The sequence below is a fragment of the Triticum dicoccoides genome, chromosome 7B, assembly GCF_002162155.2.
Source record: "Triticum dicoccoides isolate Atlit2015 ecotype Zavitan chromosome 7B, WEW_v2.0, whole genome shotgun sequence".
Taxonomy (NCBI): Eukaryota; Viridiplantae; Streptophyta; class Magnoliopsida; order Poales; family Poaceae; genus Triticum; species Triticum dicoccoides.
The window spans coordinates 209,718,133-209,743,048 of record NC_041393.1 but is presented as its reverse complement, the minus strand read 5'-3'; positions in this window follow the sequence as shown (position 1 = coordinate 209,743,048).

Sequence of the window (24,916 nt, the reverse complement as noted above, 5' to 3'; positions counted from 1 at the left end):
CCGCAAGAGAGGTCACACTCTTCCATGTCTGCTTATGTTATGCATCACTTAATATGATGACATGCTACATTATTGTCGTGTTCACCTATTAGACTCTGAGTCAGGTCCAAACTAATGCTGAAACTTGAGTTTTTATATGGTTGTGGGGTACATATTGGGGCAGCAATCAGTACTATTTGTCTACTATCTGGTTAATATCGGGTGTCTACTATGAGTGTCATGTTGGGTGCAAACAAACATTAAAGGAGCCATTATCTGTATTTTTTTAAACTAAAGCTATTATCTGCCTGCTATCATTGGTTTTGGGTCTATCCACAGTTTGCTACCATCACTCTGGATTTGTGCATGCACTCCTTACATAATCTCACTATGTTTTATTCCTATGCATGCCAGTTATTGTACACAATGGAACTGGTCATGTAGAGCAAAAGAGACGAGCCTTGCATGGCAATAAAATTTCATGCAGACGTCGCTCCATGGTGGGCGCAAAGGTAGCCCCCCTCCACCCATTTCGGATCGTAATCAAGAGGAAGATAACTGTTCTGAGGAGGATTCAGAAGGAGAAGACCACTCCTATTTACCCCATGAGGTCTTCGCTCTAACTTGGCATGCTGATGTTGGTAATATCATGCATATGGTGCCTTGCATTGCTTACTGTATACATCAAAGGTGTCATCTGCTTAGTTTAGACATGCTTTGTGTCAATGCCATCTGTTTAGTTTCTTTATTGTATATGTGAATCATGCAATGCCATCTTGTTTAGCCAGGCATCATATATGTGAATTTTGCAATGCCACCCTGGTTAGCCAGTCATCTTATATGTGAATTGTATCATGCCACTTTTTTTATTACATGTTAAATTTGTCAATAATTTTAGTACATTCAATTACTCTTCCTATGCATCAGCTAAACCCGGGCATGGACAGCCCGGCCCGACGACCCGGCCCGAGCCCGGCCCGAAAAACCCGGGCCGGGCTTGACGTTCGGGACGGACTCGGGCCTTGTTTTGCAGCCCGGAAGATAGTTCGGGCCGGGCTCGGGCTTCACTTTTCATGTATTTCGGGCCGGGCTTGCACGTGCGTACACTGAAAAATAGCGTTCGGGCCAGGCTTTCGGGCTTCGGGCTTCATTTCGGGCCGGGCTCGGGCTTGAAGACAAGGAGTATTTCGGGCTTCGAGCCGGGCTCGGGCTTGAGAAATGAAGGTCGGGCTTTTACAAGCCCGGCCCGAAACCCGGCCCGGCCTGGCGTTTGCCCGGCTTTAGCATCAGCCATTCAGCACGGTCATGGAAAAATCTGGAGTGGAAATAAGGTCTTCAGAGCAGACAATGCTATCTGACGAAGCGCATGTCTTGCTGGTTACAGATAGCTCCTCAGAGGAGGATTCAGAGACAGATGACCAACCCATTTTTTAAAGACATGATATAGTTATATCATCTCATCCTGTTTACATAGTCATCATATTTTTAAAATATGTCATTCTGTCTGTGAATTATACCATGCCATCATGTTTCCATCGACGGCATGTTTGTGATTTATGGCATGCCAACCACTTTAATAGACACATCGTATAGTTATATCATGTCATCCTGTTTACATAGTCATCATATTTTGAAGTATGTCATTCTATCATGTTTAGTTAGCCATCATACATGTGAAATTGTTTGATGCTATCCTGTTTAATTAGCCATCATATATGTGAAATTATGTCCTGCTATTCTGTTTGGTTAGACAACATAAATGTGAATTATTTCATGCCCTGTTTTCTTCCCTACTATCCATTGCACCTGTCTATCTTACAATGTCTGTACATTCAATTACTTTTCTTGTTTATCAGCCATTTCAATTGGAGGGGCTGATGGCAGTATCTGTGGAAGTAAAAACACGGTCTTCAGAAAAGATCGTGCTACCTGTCGATTCAGATAGAACCACGGTTGTACTTGCCCAAGAACCAACCCCACCACACATAACCCAGACTCACGCAGATTGTACCCCTACCCAGTTGGACAAAGAACCAGCTACACCCCTTCTAACCCCCAACCCCAGCAGATAGTAAACCAATCCCCGTTGACATAGCACCATCTCCACCACAGAGCACCCAAACACGAGCAGTTAGTAAGGCAACTGTAGTGCCCAAAGCACGAGGACCACCACTCCGAACCTCAAGTCAACACTTAAAGCAGAAGAAGAATTGTTCTCAGGTTAGGTTCCATAGCTATGGTGCATACTACTTTTCTCTTGCATCACTGTATTTACTCATACCAACTAATTTCAAATTTGAAGGATGCAATTGAAACTCCAATGGCGCAACAGGTATGTTTTAAACCTGTTTCTTTAACGTGTTTGCTGTTGTAACTTGCTCTATGTTGATTTCAGTTTCAATTGAATAAACAGTTATGTTTTCATGCCATGCACATTACAAGTGTTGTTATTGCTGTGTAGTTTCCCACACTTATATTCTATTTATGCTGCTTTGTCTTAAATAGATATGATTGGAACTGTATATATCTTGATTTGGCAACATAAACTAGAATGATATAGACCATACAGTGACCATACTACATAGATATATGTTTGTTTCATGTTGTTATCCTGTCCACCTTACTGCTGAACTGGTTTACCAAAATGAGTTTCATATACTACATTGTAAACCTGTGATGTGTTTGTTTGTTTCTCTTTTAGAACGCGGATAAAATATTGGAGAAGAATACCCCCGTTATGCAATGGTAAAGGAAGTAATGCAGATAAGGTTCAAGATAGTGAGACATCCCTGTTGGTCTCCAAGAAAGCTAATAAAAACTATATTGAAGACACTGAGACAACCCCAAAGTCATGTCTTGGTGTAGTGTTCGAGTTACTGGCTACTACTACTGGCACCAGCTCTTTGAACTCATTTCCTGAATCAATTCGGCTTCTTGAGTCTCAACTTCAAGTTGAGATGTTATGCGACAGGAAGCCAAAGGACTGAGGAAGTCCCTGCAGAATTCAGATGCATACTTTCTGGTGCAACAGCAAGTGCTGGAGGATTTAAGCACCAAACAAGAGAAAGTTAATAAGCTTGCTAAGCATCTTGCCAGCATTATGGGTACCCAGGATATTGTTTCTTGAGCTCTTCTGAAGTGGTTTCAGTTCTGGACTTGTTTTGCTGCGGCGTTTATATGCTGCCGTGTTCCCTATATTTGCATTGGTGGCGAACTTTGATGCCCAGTGGATGTAATATGTGTTATAGCCTAGCGTAAGTTGATTGCTTATTTATTTCCTTATTGTCTTGTATATTTCTTTGCTTGTAGTCAGTGCAGTCCTTTTTCCGCGATTTGCTAGTGGCCGCAATAACCTATTTTTTTAAACTAGGCCATAATAACCATGGGCTACATATTTACTGTAGTTACCATTTCCCTCCTACAGGTCGTAGAAACAATGGGCCTTCTACGAGTCATTGAAACAATGGGCCTTATACAGGCCGTAGACACAATGGGCCTTCTATGGGTCGTATCATCAATGGGCCTTCTACGGGCTGTATGATCGGTTGGCCAAACATGGGACAATAACAGACCGCATTATGGCCGTAAACGGGCTAGAGTTGGAATCGTCCGTTCATGGGCCGACCATAACGGGCCGTCGTTAATCGGCCGTATTTGATGATGCTATGAAAATGGCCCAACGTATTAACGGGCCACAAACGGGCCGACTGTAACCTCAGGCTGAATTTGGCCCACAAGCAAAAGATGAAAGTAACGGGCCGTATGTAAACGAATGCTGGAAATGAGACCAAGAATAAATGGGCACTGAGAAGGCCGAAAGATAACATGGGCTGGAAGCGGCCCAACGGAATAACGGGCTGTTAATGGGTATAAAGTGATACACTGTTCATTACGGGCCAGTTTCACCACGGCCCGTTAATGGGTATAAAGTGATACACTGTTCATTACGGGCCAGTTTCACCACGGGCGTTAATGGGCCAAGAGTCACAAAGGGCATCATATGGGCCAAAATATGTCATTGACCATACATGGGATAGAAGTTAAAACGGTCGGGAATCATATTGGATGACCCAGATGACGCTACTGGGCCTAATTCGGATAGGTCGTAACGGCCCCTGGGTTAGCGGGCTGTAAATGGGCTATATGCGAACATGCCGTTAATAGGCTTTCCATTGGCCGGCCCGCCACATTTTAACGAAGTCAAATGGGTCGGCCTTTTCATAAGAATGGGCCTCTGTTGGGCCGTGCCACGTGTCGACGTATCATAGGCGCCTTCTGTCCAATGAGTGGATGACATCTGTCCCGACGGTGAGCCAACACGTGTTTCCTCCAGCCAATGATGATTTTACACATGGAAAATCCCCATTGGTCGGGGCTGTTAACGGGTTATTGGATCCAAAACTGGACCCGATAGGTTAACGGCGTTCCGTGACGGTGGATGCCACATGTCGGTCACCCTTGACGAAAGCACTTCTGTGACGCGCGATTTATCATCATGGAAGTGGACACTTCCGTGATGATAATTTTGGTAATGTCATGGAACACTTCTACGACAGCATAGGTAAGACTATCTTGATTCTGTCATAAAATCGTCATGGATGTACATGCATCACAAAAAACGTGACCTACTGTGACAAACACGTGTCATCACGGAAGTGTATTTTTTTGTAGTGCTTCTGTGTTAAATCACAACCCCTCCAACTAGACATAGTTCTTTGGCAGAACGGCAAACTGGTCTACCAAATTCATCTGTCACAATCGAGCACCACTGGTTCATTCTACCTTACTACATTACCTTGAGCAGTTTACTTTTGTGCTCTGTGCCGATAGATTACCTGATCATTCATTGTTTGTTGCATATCATTCATTTATATCATTGTTGTTATTCCCATCTGTTATAGTTTGTTGCTCTCCGTTCTGTATTCTCATCATTCCGTTCTGTCGTCCCAGTCACATATTGTTCGTTGCACTTATCCGGTTAGACCGGCGTGTTAATCCTATGTCTCCTTCATTTACGTCGGCTCCCTTTGTTGTGCAGTTTTTTCGGATTTCGGGATCCGGCAACCCGTTTGAGAGGTTCGAACTCTAGGGTGCGTGCAGAGATCTCAACCTGCCCAGCCTGCCTACTCGTGATCTGCCTAGGCCTAACGCGTTGAGCTCATAGAGACACAAAGACACAGAGATTTATACTAGTTCGGGCCAACGTTGTGGTGTAATACCCTAATCCAGTGTGGTGTGGTGGATTGCCTCGAGGGGCTATGGAAGAACTAGTACAAGGATGAACAGGCCTCAGGAGGTGAGGTGTTCTTGAGCTGGTGTAGTGCTCGAGATGGAATGGATCCCTCTTACTACGGTGGTGGCTGAGTTCTATATATAGTGGCCTTGGTCCTCTTCCCAAATATGAGCGGGAAGGGATTCCACAATGGCAGGATTTGAAAGGGGAAAAGTAGTACAGTCTATCCTAACAAAAGTAGTCTTCGCCTGCGAAAAGCCTCTGGTCATGACACTGTGGTGGGCTCGGTGATGACCTCCATCCTGCCGTCCTGGCGGTCTTGGCCTTGTTGCACCAGAATGGAAACCTTTGGCTGCTTCCTCGGGACCCTGCGCCTGCGGCTTGCCTCCCTTGCACCAAAGAGGAAACATGCGCTCTATGCGCGCCTAGCGCTTGCCTGGCGCCTGCCTAGCCTTGGTCGTCATGGCTCACGTCAGATGAGCCTCATGAGGCAGCTGCATAGAACTCTCCGCCCCTCAGAAGACCTCCTGGGGAGGCTGCTTCCTTCGGGGGTCTTGGCGTCATCCGCCTCGCGAGGCTCGGCCCTCGCGAGGGCCTTGTGGTGTTGGTGCTGAAGCTGGGCTGTACCAGGCTGTCGACGGAGCCACGCGGTGGGCCGCAGGCAGGCAGGACTGGATACCCCCAAGTCCAGGACGCCGACAGTAGCCCCCGGGCCCAAGGCACGCTCGGACTTGGCTTCCAGGCGAAGCTAAAGGGCAAGTGCGGAATGTCGTGGGCCCAACCGCCTGCGGCCTTGATGACGCATGGCGATTGATTGGACGTGGGCGACTCCGCTTCCCCACGCCGCCTCGGCAACCGCTCGACTTGACCAGTCGACGCGGCATGCAGAAGGCCATGATGGTGCGGGGTCGTCGAGGCCGGCGGTTGGCCTCCCTTGGCTATAAATGTGAGGGAGGGCCAGAGCCCCCGTCCATCTTTCCTTCATCTTGCTCTCACCTGCTTCTTTCCTCTCCATCTTGCTCCCATGGCATCGCCGAAGAGGTTCTCTGCGGCCGAGAAGGGGAAAGCCTCTAAGGAGGGTTCAACCTCTCCTCCTCCCAAGAGGGGTCGTGGTTGTCCCCGCAAGCAACCTGCGGTCCCTCTGGCAGCATCCAGGGGGCACGGGCGCGCACCCCCTAGAAGCAACGTGGCTCTAGGCACCCGCCATGGCACCTCCTCCCGTGGCGAGGGCCACCGGCTTCGGAGCAGCCCCCATGACGAAGGGAGACGCGTCGTGATCGTGTGCCCGCCTCGGCCATGCATTTCCTTGCTGGACATGCTCCCTAAGTTCGAGGTGTGGTCGGAGAGCCCGACTGGCACCTCACTCTGGCTCCCACGCTTCTTCTCCGGTGAGCTTCCTTCTTCAGGGCTTGCTGGCCTCTGGCTGCAGGCTGATGGGTGCTGCAGCAGAGCTTCGTGGGTTGGCACCGAGATCTCCACCTCTCGCAGCATGGTGCTGACCCGTGGCTGGCAGAACTTTGCCTGCACGTGTGGCCTCGGCGGAAGGTGTACCCTCCACTTCAAGTATGATGGCCTGGTGACCCTCTATGTGAGGGTGTTCAGGGGGGATGGCCGCCGCATGGGGTGCTGCCCGAAGGACAGCAGCGACGACGATGGTGGCGACGGTGAGCTTGGCCTTAGCGATGCGCGCTCCTCCTCCTGCGACGGCGGCTCTTCTCGGATGAGGGCTCGAGCAGCGGTGGCTGTGACCGGCCTCCGTGTCGTCGTGCTCGTGTTGAGTACGCTGGTGGCTCGTCTCGTCGCAACTCTCCAATGAAGCTGGAGAGGAGCCCGGCATGAAGCTGGGGTCCGGCGAACTTGGACTCAAGGCTGGTGGCCCCAGATCACCCTCGGGAGAACTGGTGGAGCACCGGGCCCCCTTGAGGCACTGCTTGAGGATGCGGCGCTGGTGCCAAGTTGTACGCCTTCAGGCCCTCTTTGTTTAGCTTTTCCTTTCCCCTGTAACTTGAAAAAAGAAGATGGTGTACCCCGTTGGGGTGTGTAATGAACCGTGGCAGTTATGCCCTTATGTTTATGCTTGCGGTCTCAATGCTATGTTACAATGTTTGTGCTCTAGATAGGCAGGGGTAGGATGACTTAGCTTGGTATGTACGTGGTAGTTAGCCGCCTCGCGAGGCTTGGCCTCAGGTGCTCGACAGAGCCCCCAGCCATAGGGTCGTGAGTCCTCGAGGACTGCGCGAGGAAGCTGCTGTAAGGCTGCTCCTGAAGAAAAGGAAAAGACACAGTCGAGTGGCTCACATCCTCTTTATGCGAGCCCCCTGTTGTAGATTAGCTCGGACCTGCCGCACCGCGTCGCGCTGCCCGGGGGGCACGGACATAAGGGGTGCTGGTGCCCGTGGGTTTGATCGAGGGCTCCTCGCAAGGATGAAGCCGAAACACCGGGGTTCGATGTGGTGCGTGCGCCCAAAGGCAATCCCTAGGCGCACACACCTACCTAGCCCCACGCAGGAGGAGCACGAGGAGAAGCAACGGGCAACTGCCGCCTCTTCCACGTCCTCAGACCAAAAAATAACCTTAGAGAAAGAGGAAACTCCGAGGAACCAGCGTTTGATAATACAAATCCATTGAAAGATTTACTAGAAAACTGCAAGCAACTCCAGAAAGCAAATGAACGGCCACGTCCGGCGCCTAATCTAGTCTTCTCACGAGCGCGGAGCTAAGTGATGCCACTAGGACGTGGGAGGGAGCCCCGTGAGGCCCCAGGGTGGCTCTCCGGAGACTCCGGGGCGTGTACAACCCCACTCATTATTACGTGAGAGTGTCACGAGCGGAGACCTTCACAGGCCAGAGCCTTGCTTCACAGGCCGGAGCCTTTCTTCAGGGGTAGAACTTCCGGAGGTGCTGGATGTTCTAGGTGTTCTAGATGGGGACCCCGTCCTGTGTCTCCAGGCGCACTGCACCAGGCCTAGAGACACGGGCAATCCTAAACGGGTCCTCCCACATGGGAGAGAGCTTATGCAGCCCCTCCCTTGAGAGCACCCGCCTCAAGACGAGATCACCCACCTCTAACGTCCTGGAGCAGACGCTGCGGCAATGGTACCGCTACAGCGCCTGCTAGTACCTTGCTGCTCGGAGCGAGGCTTAACGTCGGCATTCCTCCCCCAACACGAGATCCATCCTCTGCATGGCGTCCTGCTGCATTTCATCGAACGCGAGGACCCACTTGGAGCGATGCTTGACGTCGTGAGGGAGAATCGCTTCTACTCCGTAGACAAGGAAGAAGGGTGTTTCTCCTGCTGGCTTGGTCGCGGTGGTGCGGATGGACCACAGCACGGACTGCAGCTCGTCGAGCCAGCCCCTGCCGCAGGCCTTGAGCTTCTTCTTGAAGGTGCGGGTTTTGAGGCCCCTCGGGACTTTCGCATTGGCCATCTCAGCCTGCCCATTGCTCTGTGGGTGTGCTACTGAGGCGTAGCAGATCTGCGTTCCAAGGTTAGCACAGTATGTTTTGAAAAGATTGCTGGTGAATTGCGAGCCATTATCGGTGATGATGCGATTGGGGACCAAAATTGGCTCACGATTCCCTTGACGAACTTGACGGCTGATCCTGCTGGGATGGTACTCGCGGCTTCTACCTCCGCCCACTTGGTGAACTTGTCGATGGAGACGTAGAGGTATCGGTAGCTCCCTGGCGCTCGAGGGAATGGCCCCAAGATGTCCAGCCCCCAGACTGCAAATGGCCACATGAGCGGGATCGTCTGGAGGCCCAGCGCAGGCTGATGGATCTGCTTGGCATGGAACTGGCATGCTTCACAAGAGCGCACCAGCTCGGTAGCGTCGTTGAGCGCGGTGGGCCAGTAGAAACCACCGCGGAACGCCTTGCCCACCAAGGTGCGCGATGAGGAGTGATGCCTACAGTCCCCACCATGTATGTCTGATAGCAGCTCGAGCCCCTGTTCCCTACAGATGCATCACAACAAAACATCATTGGGCCTTCTGCGGTATAACTCACCATCCTTGATGCAGTATGCGGTGGCTTGACGGGCCACACGCTCGGCGTCCTCCTCCTTCTCTGGAAGGGTCCCTTGAAGCAAATACACCTTGAAATCTTCAGTCCAGCATCCCTCCTGAGGCCCCAGCATGAGCAGCAGGCGGGCTCCTGAGGGGTGACCGCAGGCCGGGGCACCAGTCTCCGGTGCCCGTGGTAGGTCCTCCGGAGGCGGTGCTGGAGTCGTGACATGGGGGGTCGCAGATGACTTGAAGAGCTGCTCCTCAAACACCCCTGGCTCCTGAGGGAGTCTGTGAGAGGCTCTTTTGGCGATGTCGTCTGCCTCCTTGTTTGTCCCGCGCGGTACATGCTGCAGCTCCACGCCCATGAACCGCTTCTCCATCTTGCGCACTTCTTCTAGGTATGCCTCTATGTGCTCGTCCTTGGGCGTGTATTCCTTGTTGGAGAAGTTGACGAGAAGCTGAGAGTCACCCTTAATGGTGAGGTGCTTTACTCCTAGCGCGGCCGCAACCCTAAGCCCGGCGAGCAAGGCTTCGAATTCTACAATATTGTTGGAGACCTTTTCGCCCTGCTGGAAGCAGAGCTGTACTGCGTAGCTAAGCTTGTCCTTGGTGGGTGAGATGAGGATGGCCCCCTCTCCTGTGCCTTGCCGTGCAAATGCCCCGTCGAAGTACATGGTCCATCCATCCGGCGCCTCGTCTCCTAGTAGGAGGGAGCAGTCCTCGCATGCTCCATGGTCAGGAGCGTCAGATCATTCGGCCACGAAGTCCGCGAGAGCCGCGCCCTTGATGACCCTGGTGGTGCTGAAATCCAGGTTGAAGGCCTGGAGCTCAATGTTCCATTCGGCGACTCGCCTGGCTGCGTCCGGGCTCGGGAGCACCCTTTCCAGCGGGTACGCAGAAACAACCTTGATGGGGTGGCCTTGAAAGTAGTGGCGCAGTTTTCTGGAGGCAACTAGGAGTGCGAGCAGGAGCTTTTGTGGCATGGGGTAGCACGTGTTGGGATCTATGGTAGGGTGCGTCAACTGCAAATTAAAATTTCCTACGCGTAGAACATCCAGGAACATGCTACAGGAGATGGATCACCGTTCGTTACCACTAGACGCGCAGTGCCGTGCAGCGGAAGTAGAGTTGAGGCAACGCGTCCGCGTGGATCGTCTTCTCCTCGTCCGATCTCCCTCGAACAGCCAGTCGTCCGATCCCATGTACAAGTTCACCGAAGCGGCACAAGTGCACTGCCTCTAACAATATCCGCGCGTGCAGGAGGAACACCGTGCGGCGGACTGCTAGGTCCGATCACACAGTCGGCGGCGAGTGGAGGTGGCTATTTGCAACACATGCAAAACCCTAGTCGCGGCGCCGAAGCGATCAACCAAATAAGTGCGCTGCACCTCCACCTTATATAGGTGTTCGCATGGACCCTAAAGCCCAAAGTCTACTCGGTCACGTTCCTAGTTCAGTTCGGATCACATCCGACCAGTGTCCTACGAACCGACCTTGTAGGTTCCTTCCCTTAAGCGCGTGACCCCTTAGGTTCAAGTCGGCTTGGTCACAGTTCCGATCACCTCCGACATGCACGGTTGGTAGCGGCCTCTAGCAAGGCGTGCCAACCACCAAGCAGACTATGAAGCTGGTTAGGCGAACCTGTACAACATGTCACACTTCTGTTCTCTTTGCCACACGATATATGTTATCGGGCTCAAGGCGAGTCTGTCATCCTTGTGGTAGCCCGACCTCTTTCTCATTCCACTGATACCGACCACTATTCGGATTATCTCATAATCCTTGTCGCATGGCCATGCTTATCCTGGTCGGATCACACGAGGGGCCCAGAGTATATCTCTCCTGATCGGAGGGGCAAATCCCATCTTGCTCGACCATGTCTCGCAGCATGGGACTGGACATACCCGAAACCTACCTTTGTAACTACCCAGTCACGGAGTAGTGTTTGGTCGGCCCAAAGCAAGTCTGTAACCATCCCGAGTACATGCGTCAGCTCAGGTCTTAGGACATAGAACGTATGTTGTACTAGAGACTCACAGGTGACATATCACTGCGTCTCATAGTTGGGTCTGTCCGACTCGGACCTTATCTCGACTCGGATCCGACTACATCGAATCCGACCAGACCTTTCCAAGTCCATATTATCCGGTTAGCATCCAACGCTTCATGTCTAGTGAGACCAAGCCATCGACCGTGTCATATGCTAGTCTAGTCGTCTGCGCATCCACACAGCCCTTTCGACTAGGGACCTTTTAGGACAGTCATCATACAATGCATAGTCCCACAAACAAGTCACGTACTTGCTGATACACATCATTAATAATGTCCAAGGACTATCTTACTTCATAAACACATAGGAAATATCATCATACATGATTGCCTCTAGGGCATATCTCCAACAGCACGCTCGAGCCTCCCTTAATACCGTGCTGACGAAGTAGACAGGGTGTTCGACAAGGGGTGTGGCACCTGTCGGTGTCAAAACCGGCGGATCTCGGGTAGGGGGTCCCGAACTGTGCATCTAACGCTAATGGTAACAGCAGACTGGGGACACGATGTTTACCCAGGTTCGAGCCCTCTCGATGGAGGTAATACCCTACTTCATGCTTGATTGATCTTGATGATATGAGTATTACAAGAGTTGATCTACCATGAGATCAGAGAGGCTAAACCCTAGAAGCTAGCCTATGGTATGATTGTTGTTGTTGTGGTTGTGTCCTACGGACTAAACCCTCCGGTTTATATAGACATCGGAGGGGGCTAGGGTTACACAGAGTCGGTTAACAGAGAAGGAGATCTACATCTGAATCGCCAAGCTTGCCTTCCACGCCAAGGAGAGTCCCATCCAGACACGGGACGAAGTCTTCAATCTTGTATCTTCATAGTCCAACAGTCCGGCCAAAGTATATAGTCCGGCTGTCCGGATACCCCCTTATCCAGGACTCCCTCAGTAGCCCCTGAACCAGGCTTCAATGACGATGAGTCTGGTGCGTAGATTGTCTTCGGCATTGCGAGGCAGGTTCCATCTCCGAATAATCCAAGATAAATTCCGAACACAAGGACCGTGTCCAGCTCTGCAAGATAAATTCCGTATACCACCGTAGAGAGAATAATAGACCATGAATCTAATCTGCTGACAACTCTTCGTAGCGTGACACCACACCATGGCCCGGTCATTATTCGAACCGTTTTCTACAACCTGCTTCCGCACATACCGTGAGGCGGTTTCTTTAGCACGTCTTGTCGAGGCAGAGATCGTGTCCCCTCAATGCGGGATTCCCTTCAATACGGGCATGGGTAACCCAACCGTACCACAAATTAGGGTGAGTGGGGAACGAGCAGGTTCCATTAGGCAAGCGGGGAGGCATGAAGTTTCATCGCCTCTATAAAGGGGGAAGGCCTCTTCCTTTCTAGCCACGCCTTCTTCTCCTTCTGCTTGCCCCCTTTCCTTTCTCCCGAGCCCTAGCGCCCAAGCATTCATCTTCCCCACCAACAAGGGTTCTCCGAAAATGTCCGGATCCGGAGCAGGAGGCAAGTGGATGGCCTCCTCCGTCCAGGAGAAGGATATTAAAAAGCTACAAGCAGCCGGTATCTGGCCAAGAAAATCGGCCACCGTCTTCCAACGGCGGGACAGATTGTCCCTACTCCGGAGCCCCGTGAGAGGGTCGTTTTCCTCCCCCATTTCGTCTGCGGGCTTGGGTTTCCCCTTCACGCTTATGTTCGCGGTATCATGTATTACTACGGGATTGATTTTCACGATCTATCCCCCAATTCCTTCCTCAATATCTCGACGTTTATCGTCGTGTGCGAGGCCTTTCTATGCATCACGCCACACTTCGGGCTATGGCTGAAGATCTTCAACGTGAAGCCCAAGGTGGTGAACGGCGAACACGCCGAGTGCGGAGGCGCCATGGTGAGCAGAATGCCCAAGGTCACATGGCCAACGGGTACTTTTATTGACTCTGTCAAGAAGTGGCAGCAGCAGTGGTTCTACATCACTGAGCCGCGCGGCAAAAAGTGGGTCGCTGCTCCTGAGTTTCGATCTGGAGCCCCTTTGCGGCTCACGTCCTGGCCCAAGAAGGGCATGAACTGGTCATCGTCCGACGAACTGTCAGTGATCCAAGCGTGCGTCAAAGGTATGGAAGACAAGGCCATCAGGCTCATTGACGTAGTCTAGGTGATGCTGGTCCGCCTGATCCTTCCTTGTCAGCACAGAAGCTGTGATTTGTGGGAGTATGACCCAGCCGAGCACCAGACCCTGCGGGAGCTTTTCGGCTCCTCGCACAAGGACATCTGGAAGGTGCTCTTCAAGTCTGCCAAACTGTGGCCGGACTCCGCTGCGGACCGCGGGTACCAACTGTCCCACCCCGCAAGTCCGGTAAGTCATTATTATGTCTCGTCCATCCGCAGGTTTCACTGGAATGTCCCGAGGGTGATGTTTTTCTTAACGTGCTTTTCCATGATTATCTCAGGTATGGACGAAGAAGGCGGGGCGGATTCATTGTCCGGCCCCGTTGCCAGAAGAACCGGACGGACCACTTCTCACGAAGATGCTGGTCCCGGCGCCTTACGAGGCGCCGAAGAAAGAGGCCAACAAAAAGGCCAAGGCGACCAGGAGCGGTCTTCGTCGTCGCGGTGCCTCGGACACGATGTCCGAAGACTCTAGTGACCATCCCTCCTCCGAAGAGGATGAGGAGGAAGAAGAGGACGAAGATGAGGAAGAGGACGAGGAGGAAGAAGAGCTCGGGTCCCCTATGAAGAGGAAGAAAAAGGACAGCCTCCTCATCCTTAGAGGCAGATTCGCCTAAGAGGGGGAGAACACTCATCCCTGAGGCGTCCACCACGGCTACCGACAGCAGCCCGGAGTGGGATCCTAGGGCCCAGCCCTTGGTAAACTCGTAAGTGCATGAAATCCGAAATATCCATGCATCCAGAATTACTAGAATGTAATATTTTGATTTGCATCGTACTTTTTATAGAACAGCGAGGTCTCCTGCTCAACAGTCCTGATCGGAGGATTCGTTGAGTTCTGATGCCTTGGAGAGCGAGACACCGCCCAGGGCCCCTTCCCCAAAGCCTGGTTGTGACACCGAGGTGTCGTCCAAAAAGGACGTGAGCCAGGGGGTCGTACCTCGGGGGCCAGACACATGGGAGCGGTAGTTCCTATGAACGTCGACGGCGGGGGCGATCTTGGATTCGGCCCACAGCCGGACCCAGTCCCGGAGACCCTTGTGGCTCTGGGATCAGGCAGGTAGCCCATCTTGACTGGAGGGGGTGATCCTGCTCCACCTATGGCCTCTGTCCAACCAAAGGTGCCGGGTGGCCTATTGACAGCGCTGGAGAGCACTTCCATCATTGATGAACATCGCGCTCTTATGGGCGCGGTGATAGAAAAGATTCAGGCCACCGAGAGCGGACTGAATGAATCCTGCATCAGCCTTATAAAAGGCTTGGAGGTATGTTTTTAGAAGACTGTCATAGTATAGATAGTAGCCCCTGATACACTGTTCGGAGAAGACAGGAACCGGACAGGGGATCAAATCTCCATTCGCAGGAGACTCAGCTAATGACATATATCTATTTCTTTGTGAATCAGGCGTCTGCAGCGACTGCCTCCTCCCATACCGTGGAGGTGTCCGGACTCAAGCAGAGTCTCGAGCGGGCCGAAGAAGAACTCGGTTGGGTGAAGAAGCAGCTGGAGGATAAACAAGGTATGTTGAAATCTTAGTAAGTTTGAGCATAAGTAAGTAGTTGTGTCTTACTTTAAAGCATTTATATCACGCACTATAGGGGCAAATGCCGAAATTGAGGCGCTCAAGAAGGCTGTTTCCTTGGCCGAAGAGAAGGCGCCCGCGGAGCAAGCGCTCCGCGAGAAGCACGAGGCCAGGGTTGTGGAAGCTGAGCGAGAGCTTCAGGAGGCCGTGAAGAAAACCGACTTTGGAGCAGAGTCTATTATTGAAAGAATCTGAGCTCGTCCAAGCTCTCTAGACCACAAATGATGCTCGGGAGGAAGCCCAGGCTGCCCTGAAGGATATTTAGGAGGCGCGGAAGATTGTGGCTGGTAAGGGTTTTTCTTATTCAAAGTGTTTTATATGCTATCATAGGGAAGATTCATGGTGACCCATTGAATCCTGATTTTTCCAGGGGCGTTTGCGGATCTACCCCGCAGCATATCTGATGCTGCCCAATTCTGCCGAGCTGAGAAGAAGGAAACTGCGGAGAAGCTCTTCTGGTCGCAGTATTTGGTGCCGAATTATCCGGTGCTATTTGTCGACCAGCTGAAACAGCTGATCGAACTTCATCAGGCGGCCGAACTAGCCATGAAGGATTTGGTTATCCGGCTATGGCCCGCCGAGCCCATTCTGATCAGTTTCTTCGGGCTCGTGAAGCGAATTGTGAGTGCCTGCCCTCGGCTGGATGTTATTAAGCGGTCGGTTTGCATAGAAGGTGCACAAATGGCATTTGCCCGTGCAAAAGTGCACTGGGGGATGCTTGATGCTGAGAAGCTGATGACTGAGGGGCAGCCAGAGGGGAAGGAGCACCGCAAGCCTGAAATGTATTATGATGGTGTCCTAAAGGGGGCCCCCCTTGTGGCAGAGCAATGTGCGAAAGACATTATTTTTCCCTAAAGGCAGTTGTGTTGTCCTTTGTAAGGAGAAACAGAGTCACTTATATGTATGTGCCTGTTATGTGTAAATTTTATTCCTGCGCGGCCGTTTGATATGTTAATCTTGAGAGCTGGCCAGTCGTCGGCTTCTGCCCCCACATAGGAACTACGGGGGTGTTCGGGATAAACATGAACACTCTTTATCCCATTCTTGGGTCCGTGAAGGAGGTGTTCAACATAGCGAACCAGGCAATCGGACTATAGGGCTTTATTACTCTCACTTAGCCATATGAATTCGAGTATGGGAGGCGCATCCCCTGGTGTTTGGAAGACCGCACGGGGGGCTCTAATAGCGCCTAATCGGTGGACCGATCCTTCGCATGCTGCATTTTATTATGGCAATATGCGGAATAAATCCTTAAAGATTTTACAACCTCTCGAACAGCTGACCAGCTCTCGCCTTATCATGACAATCAGTTTTTGGCTTTCTCTACTGAGGTGTTCGTCCGGAAGAACCGGGACACAATCGCAGTATTTCTCCCAACGCTACCTTAGACGATATTGCGGAACGTAAGGTACCAAAACATGGGAGCCAGGCAAACCCAACCAATGACCCAAGACATGATTCGGAGCTGATGCATATAATGCTATGAGTTCGGGGTGCCGAACGACTGAGAAGGTGGTCGGACTTTGTTGCCATAGTGTGGGTGCAATGAAGCCCCTGGCGTTTTAAGGCATAACACGATGTTCAGATGCCGTTGTGACAAAATGTCGTTGAGAAATAATAGCAGATAAGCGTCAAATGACTCTACATGTTGTATTTGAGTAATACGTCTATGCGTATGAGTACAGTGCATGTTATAAAAGAGAGGCATGACGACAGAACCTGTTGGGACCGGGCAATAGGGAGCTGTGCGCGGGTCCGGAGTAATATCCGAACTGTATTCGGGTGGGGTGAAGATTCCCCCTGTGTGCATCCGAGCTGATTCCAAGTCGCCGGTCCAGTTATGCGCAGAGGCGAACCTGCAAATAATGCTAAAGGCGTGTGTGAGCAGCGACTGAGCCGTGGGATGTGGCCCATCCAGCTTATGCCGGAGGATCTGTATGAGCCATGATCAGGCTGGGATATCATGAAGTAGTTCGGACTCCTTTATCAGTGTTCGGGAGTTCGGCTGTCGAGTCAAGGTTCAATAGAAAAAACCGTGACTCGCTGCTTCTGTTAATAAAGTGGCCGAATATTCTTCGGCGCCGAGGCGAAGCTCGGTCTTGCCCGCGATTGTGACTACATCACGTGGGTCTGGTTTTTTTAAGACTGTCGTGGGCATTGGGTGATAATGCGTCGAGTCGAAGTGTATCCTGGCGGTGCTGAATAGCTATTGCCTAGAGGTGTAATGTCGAGAGTTAGTTCTTTGGTATGGTAATTTTTTGGCGATCCGAAGACCGTATCCAGAGTGGTGGGGCCTAAGTGGCCGTCGCGCCTAATTATGACACTCTAAAATGAGTTTTTTAGTGGGTCTGATCCTCGAGTGATCGATCCCTAAGCTTGATAATCTAGGCTTCTTGCCCTGGGACCTCTTCATGCTGTTTCCGGCGTCGGCCTGCCGATCTGTTTAAAGACCCAGCATTCTCTATTGGTATGATTGGCTGCCGCTCCTGGGGTACCATGAATTTGACATGGACGGTCAAGTATTGTTTAGGATGGAGGGGCCCGAATTAAGATTTTGAAGTCTCTTCTCCCGCTGAACGGGTTGAGGACTACGGGCTCTTGTGTTCGACTGTGGTGTCCTGGGCGTCGTTCTTTGCCTTGGGACGCTTATATTTGTTGCACCAAGGTTTTCGGATTCTGCTCCTGGCTGCGGATGTGCCCGGGGTGCTAGCTATGTTGTTGTAATGCTGGTCTTGCACGTAGCCCCTTGCCGCGGTGTGTTGGCGGTGGGGTGTAGGCCTGCGTTTGGGTTTTAGTGCCGCCTCCCCGAATTGAGGCAGTAGCATACGCTTTGGGCAGTATTTTGTTCGGTGCTCGAGTCCGTATTCCTCGGCTGCCCGGGTCTTAGTCCGTCTGTCTGCGAGCAGGTCCTGATCAGCTCGAAGTTGCTGCCGCTTCTTTTTCAGGCTTCTTGCGGTGTCTATAAGCCGGCGTTTAAAATGCTCTTGCTCTGTGGGATCCTCTGGTATGCCGAATTCGTCGTCACCGAGGCTCACCTCGTCTTCGGAGGGAGGCATATAGTTATCGTCCTCTAAGTATCCGTCTGTCGCCTATTCATCTGGGCTGACCTGCCCGTGTTCTTGTTCGGCTTGCTCGAAGGTAGGCTGATCAGGATTGTATCCCTCTTCGAGGCCAAATCATCGACCGTGGCTATGAAGTGGGTGGTGGGTGGGTGACAAATTCCTTCGTCGTCTGATTCCCACTCGAGCCGAACATAGCTCAGCCAGGAATCTCCTGACAGAGAGAGATAGAGAGATCTTAATGAATTTAGCATATCGCCAAAGGGGGAGTGCTAGAAGATATCCGCTGCGGTGAAATCCATGGTTGGGGCCCAATCGGGTTCGATGGGCATGGATACACGCGGTCCAGAACCCACGACCGAAGGCGAGTCCGGGGGTCCGGAGACACAGATGTCCTTAGAAGCGGAGTCCGTGTTTGGCTCCAACGCTGATGGGTGTGCGGCTTCCGGGGCGGGGTCTATCCACCCGTCCTCAGATGGCACGATCTGCTCTGGATCAAAGTCCGGAGCCATGGCAGGTGCGATATCCCAAGTACTGTCCGATGGAAGATCTAAGTCATGCGCGTGGCGGTCGGTCGGCGCTCCTGATGGGGTCTCGAAGCCGTCGAAGATCAAGTCTCAGCAGATGTCGGCAATGTAGTTTAGATTCCCGAACCTAACCTGACGGCCAGGGGCGTAGCTGTCGATCTGCTCTAGATGGCCAAGCGAGTTGGCCCGCAGTGCGAAGCCGCCGAACACAAAAATCTGTCCCGGGAGAAAAGTCTCACCCGGGACGGAGTTGTTGAAGGTTGGAGAAGCCATCGAGCCTTACAGCGATGACACAGAGGAACTCTCAATGAAAGCACCAATGTCGGTGTCAAAACCGGCGGATCTCGGGTAGGGGGTCCCGAACTGTGCGTCTAAGGCTAATGGTAACAGCAGACTGGGGACACGATGTTTACCCAGGTTCGGGCCCTCTCGATGGAGGTAATACCCTACTTCCTGCTTGATTGATCTTGATGATATGAGTATTACAAGTGTTGATCTACCACAAGATCAGAGAGGCTAAACCCTAGAAGCTAGCCTATGGTATGATTGTTGTTGTTGTGGTTGTGTCCTACGGACTAAACCCTCTGGTTTATATAGACACCAGAGGGGGCTAGGGTTACACAGAGTCGGTTTACAGAGAAGGAGATCTACATCCAAATCGCCAAGCTTGCCTTCCATGCCAAGGAGAGTCCCATCCAGACACGGGACGAAGTCTTCAATCTGTATCTTCATAGTCCAACAGTCCGGCCAAAGTATATAGTCCGGCTGTCCGGATACCCCTTATCCAGGACTCCCTCAGCACCAACGGAATCTTGTTCTTCATGAGGGCACATGCCCTCTGTGGCCTCACGAGGCCCATCCTCAGGAGTCTTCACAGCCACAGGATCAACCGTGGCCTCAGGAGGGACGTCGACCACCGCACTGGCCGAGGCTTCGGATGCTTCGTCCTGGGGGTGTTGTGCCTTGCTGGACAGTTGTCCATCCTGCTAAGCCTTCTTGCTTGGTCGTTCCTCCCTTAGTGCCACCAGGGCGGCACTGGCTGAGTGTGGGGTTGCTGCTAGATAGAGCACCAAAGGCTCGAGAGGGCATGGCACCACCATGACCGGAGGGCTGGTCAAATATCTCTTGAGGTCCTGGAAAGCTGTGTTTACCTCTGGGGTCCACTCGAATGGCTCCTTCCTCTTCATCAGCTTGAAAAACGGGAGGGCGCGCTCCCCCAACTTGGAGATGAATCACCCAAGTGAGGTTACGCAGCCGGCCAGCTTCTGCATCTCCTTCAGGGTCTGAGGGGGGGTTCATGTCTTCTATCGCCTTGACCTTTTTCGGGTTGGCCTCGATCCCTCTGTGCAATACTAAGAAACCCAACAGCTTGCCGGAAGGGACCCCAAACACACACTTCTCGGGGTTAAGCCGAAGATCCACTGTGCGCAGGCTGGCGAACATCTCCTCTAGATCTTCTATCAGAGTCCTGGCCTCCTGAGACTTCACCATTATATCATCGACATAGGTCTCTGCATTTCTCCCGAGTTGCGGACCCAGGGCGATGTGCATCAACTGCTGGAAGGTTTCTCTGGTGTTGCGCAGCCCAAAGGGCATGCAGGTGTAGCGGTATACCCCGCACGGGCTGAGGAATGCCATCTTCTCCACATCCTCCACGGCCATCTTGATCTGGTGGTAGCTAGAGAAGGCGTCCAGGAAGCACAACAGGTCGCACTCGGTGGTGGAGTCGACGATCTGGTCAATGCGAGGGAGCGGGAAGGGATCTTGAGGGCAGGCCTTGTTGAGGTTGGTGAAGTCGACACACATGCGCTCCTTCCCCCCTTTCTTGGGGACGATGACGTGGTTTGCCAGCCACTCTAGGTACCACACCTCTCTGATGACCCCCGCAGCTTGTAGCTTACGGGTTTCTTGGACGATGAAGGCCTGCTTCTCGGTGGACTGTCGGCGAGCCTTCTGCTTCACCGGCAGCACGTTTGGGCATAGTCTCAGATGATACTGGATTATCCCCCTCGGGACCCCGGCCAGATGTTTGGGTTCCTAGGAAAATACATCCTTGTTGGCCCACAGAAAGCTGATCAACGCCTCCTCTTGGTCCTGAGGGAGGCCAGCCCCTATGGTGAAGGTGGCACTGGCCGTCCCATCCTCGCAGACCGGCACTTGCTTCGTCTCGGCTCGGTCCTGGGAGAACAGCTGCTTCTTCTTGACTGGCGCTGCTTCCGGGGCCTCCTCATCCTTCTTCTCGCCAGGTATCGTGGTCGCGGCAGTCTTGAAGGCGTGCTTGAGGGCCTGCAGCGCGCCTTTGGTGTCCCCGTCATCATGAGGACATTGTTGCTTCCCGGCATCCTCATGAGATTGTACGCAGGGTGAGTCGCAGCCATAAACTAAGCCAAGGTCGGGCATACTAGGATAGCATTGTACGGCAGGTTGATCTTGGCGATGTCAAAGTCGATGAGCTCGGTGCAGTAGTTGTCGCACGTACCGAAGGTGACAGGGAGACGGATCTGCCCCAGGGGCCTGGTAGAGCCGCCACTGACCCCTGAGAAAGGCTTGGAGGGACGGAGTCGGCTGGGCGGCATGTGGAGCAGGCCGAACGCCTCTGGGGAGAGCATGTTGAGGCCGGCCCCGCCGTCGATGAGGGTCCTGGTGATCGCCATGTGGCAGATGGTGGGGGTGTAGAGCATCGGGAGCGTGCCCCGCTCCCGTCGTGGCGTCGGGGTGATCTTAGGGTCCAAAGGTGAGGTCGGCTTGGGGAGCCACCCAGCCTGGAGGAGCCCCTGAGCCTGCCTGAATGGCACCTGTGTGCTGGCAGAACTGCTTGATGTGGCGGTCGGACGGTGGAGCTTGCGAGCCACCTAGGAGAGCTGCGATGACCGGGGGTGCCGGTGCCGTGTAGCGGGCGAGGAAGAGGCCGCACAGCTCATCCCAGGAAGCCACAGAAGAAGCCGGCAGGTTGGGCAACTAGGTGCGTGGCGCACCTACCAGGGCCATGGGGAACCAGTTGGCCTTCACCTTGTCGTCTTCGTCAGCCGCCCAAACAGCCTCCTCATATGCTTGAAGAAAGGGAGCCGGATCTACCGCGCCGTCATAGCGCAGCGGCATCTCCGGTCGTAACTTGTGCGGCCATTGCACCTGCCGAAGGGAGAGGGTGAAGCAGCGCAGCCCCGGCACCTCTTCAAGAATGCGCGCCGACCAGGCCGACGGAGGAGCGACCACCATAGGAGTCAGTGGCATGGTCTATAGGTCGAGGAAGAAGATTCCGACGGACCCCTACCTGGCGTGCCAAATGTCGGATTTCGGGATCCGGCAACCCGTGAGAGGTTCAAACTCTGGGGTGCGTGTAGAGATCTCAACCTGCCCAGCCTGCCTACTCGTGATCTCCCTAGGCCTAATGCCTCGAGCTCACAAAGACACAAAGACATAGAGATTTATACTGGTTCGGGCCACCATTGTGGTGTAATACCCTAATCCAGTGTGGTGTGGTGGATTGCCTTGAGGGGCTATGGAAGAACTAGTACAAGGATGAACAGGCCTCAGGAGGTGAGGTGTTCTTGAGCTGGTGTAGTGCTCGAGATGGAATGGATCCCTCTTACTACGGTGGTGGCTAAGTCCTATATATAGTGGCCTTGGTCCTCTTTGCAAATATGAGCAGGAAGGGATTCCACAACGGCGGGATTTGAAAGGGGACAAGTAGTACAGTCTATCCTGACAAAAGTAGTCTTCGCCTACGAAAAGCATCTGGTCATGACACTGCGGTGGGCTCGGTGATGACCTCCGTCCTACCGTCCTGGCGGTCTTGCTCTTGTTGCACCAGAATGGAAACATTTGGCTAATTCCTCGGGACCCTGCGCCTGCAGCTTGCCTCCCTTGCACCAAAGAGGAAACCTACACTCTACGCCCGCCTGGCGCCTGCCTAGAGCCTGCCTGGCCTTGGTCGTCATGGCTCACGTCAGTTGAGCCTCATGAGGCAGCTGTGTAGAACTCTCTGCCCCTCAGGAGACCTCCTAAGGAGGTTGCTTCCTTCGAGGGTCTTGGCGTTGTCCACCTCGCGAGGCTCGGCCCCTCTCGAGGGCCTTGTGGTGTTGGTGCTGAAGCTGGGCTGTACTAAGCCATCGACAGAGCCACGCGGTGGGCCGCAGGCAAGCAAGACTGGATACCCCCAAGTCTAGGACACCGACAGGTTTTCCTTCATAGTTCTTAACTTGTTTCCATTCATGTTATTGTATCTATTCGCATATTGCATTACCATCATTGTTGTCAAACCTATGATATCATATGCTCGAACTATCATTACTTACTTCTTTGATAGATATGTTCCTCTTGAGTGAGCTTTTTTGAATTCTTGTCTACCGAACCTTATTGGTGTTGTTGTGTTTGGGATGTGTTCAAAACATTCGCAAGAATTTTTGGATATCCCATTCACCCCTCCCCCCCCCTGGTCGATATACTCTTGGTCCTGACAAATACCCTACATCTTGTTTTGTTTTGGTATTCATGGTGAGGGAATACCTCGTGCAGAGAATTACCATGGTGTATCATATGTCCATCGAGAGTTTGTTCTAGATTGGATCCCTAATGAGGGCCTTAAACCTCCCTTTATACAAACATGAGAGGTCTAGGGTTTACATGGAGAAGATATCAAATCTATCTAGCCGCCGCCGCTTTTCTTGGGGTATCTTCGTTAGCCTGCCCCCCCCCCCCTTCTTAGGGTTCCTTGATGCTCTTTGGGTCTGGTGGGCCCTAGTCGAAGTTGAGGTCGGGCTCCTTTATGTTAGGCACCTCGGGTCTGGGACCCCGTCAGTCTTAGATGCCTTCTCGCTGCTTGGAGCTCGGCTGCGAAAGCTACGGTTTGCTCCTCTGTATGGAGGGATCGTTTGGTGTTACCATTAACTGTAATAACACCCTTTGTACCTGGCATTTTGAGCTTCAGATGTGCGTAATGCGGGACAATGTTGAATCAGTCGAATTTAGTTCGGTTGAGCAGTGTGATAGCCACTTCAAAAAGGGACTATATCAAAGATCAAGTCTTCGCTTTGGAAGTTCTCGTGAGAGCCGAAGACTACTCCAATGTGATGGTCCGAGTGCACTATGCCTCCACACCTGGTATCATACCTTTGAAAGTGGTGTTGATGGGCTTGATCCTTTCGGGTCAATGCCCATATTGTTGATCATGTCAGCGTAGATCAGGTTTAAGTTGTTGCACTATCCATAAGGACCCATGTTAAGTGAAACCCATCGACAATAGGATCGACGACCAGAGTCGCCAGCCCTCCATGACAGATACTAGTCAGGTGGTCGTGCATGTAAAAGGAGATCGGGCAAGCCGACCACGGGTTGTACTTCGAAGCTATAGGCTCTAGGGTGTAGACATTCTGAAGTGTGTGTTTCCTCTCCTTTCTAGGGATGTGGGTGACATAGATCATGTTCGCATCTTTTACGTCGGGAGGAAATAGCTTTAGGCCCCCGTTATTGGGCCTCTGAGGTTCATCCTCATCTTCGTTGTGAGACTAGATCTTGCCTTGGCCTTTGGACAAGTCTGCCAATCTCACCAACCGGAATTGTTGGCTGCTGAATGATATGGCTAAGGTCATCAGTGTCCAGAGGTCGGACATACATGCCCTGGAAGTTCTCTCGAAAGGCGTCTTTAAGCTGCTCCTAGCTCCCAATAGAGTTCTCGGGTAGGCTGTTGAGCCAATGCCTCGCCGATCCCTTGAGTTTCAATGGCAGGTATTTGATGGCATGGAGATCATCTCCACGAGCCATATGAATGTGGATAAGGAAGTATTCAATCCAAACGGTATGGTCAGTCGTTCCATTGTAAGCTTCGATGTTTACGGGTTTGAAATTTTGGGGGAACTGGTGTACCATGACCTCATTTGTAAAGCATATTGGCTGCACAGGCCCTTGAAAATGAGCTGCCTTGTGTCGAATATCAGTTGGAATCCGAGTGTATGCTTTCTCCCGAGCCCTCCCATGCTTGTCCAACTAGGCCGGGTAGCCGACCTGTCTAGCAGGCGCGTGTCCTCGTGATTCATAAATGGATCATGCTGGGACCGAATTTGCGTTTAACTTCATTCACAAATCGTACGGCTCGGGGTATTGGACCGGGTCCTTGCCTTCACGGTGCGGTATTGTGGGGGGTTCTATTTTCTCCCTTTTTCATGTCCCGTCCCCGAGGAGGGCCTCAGGTTGGTCAGCTTGGCCGTGCTTGAAAGGCACATTCTCGGCAACTTCGTCATCGAATTATGGGAGTAGATGCCGATGTGGGTAAGGTTTAGTTTTCCCCCGCGTCATGCTTTGAGGTCTTTCTAAACTACTAGGATCTCTACCCACTTTTCA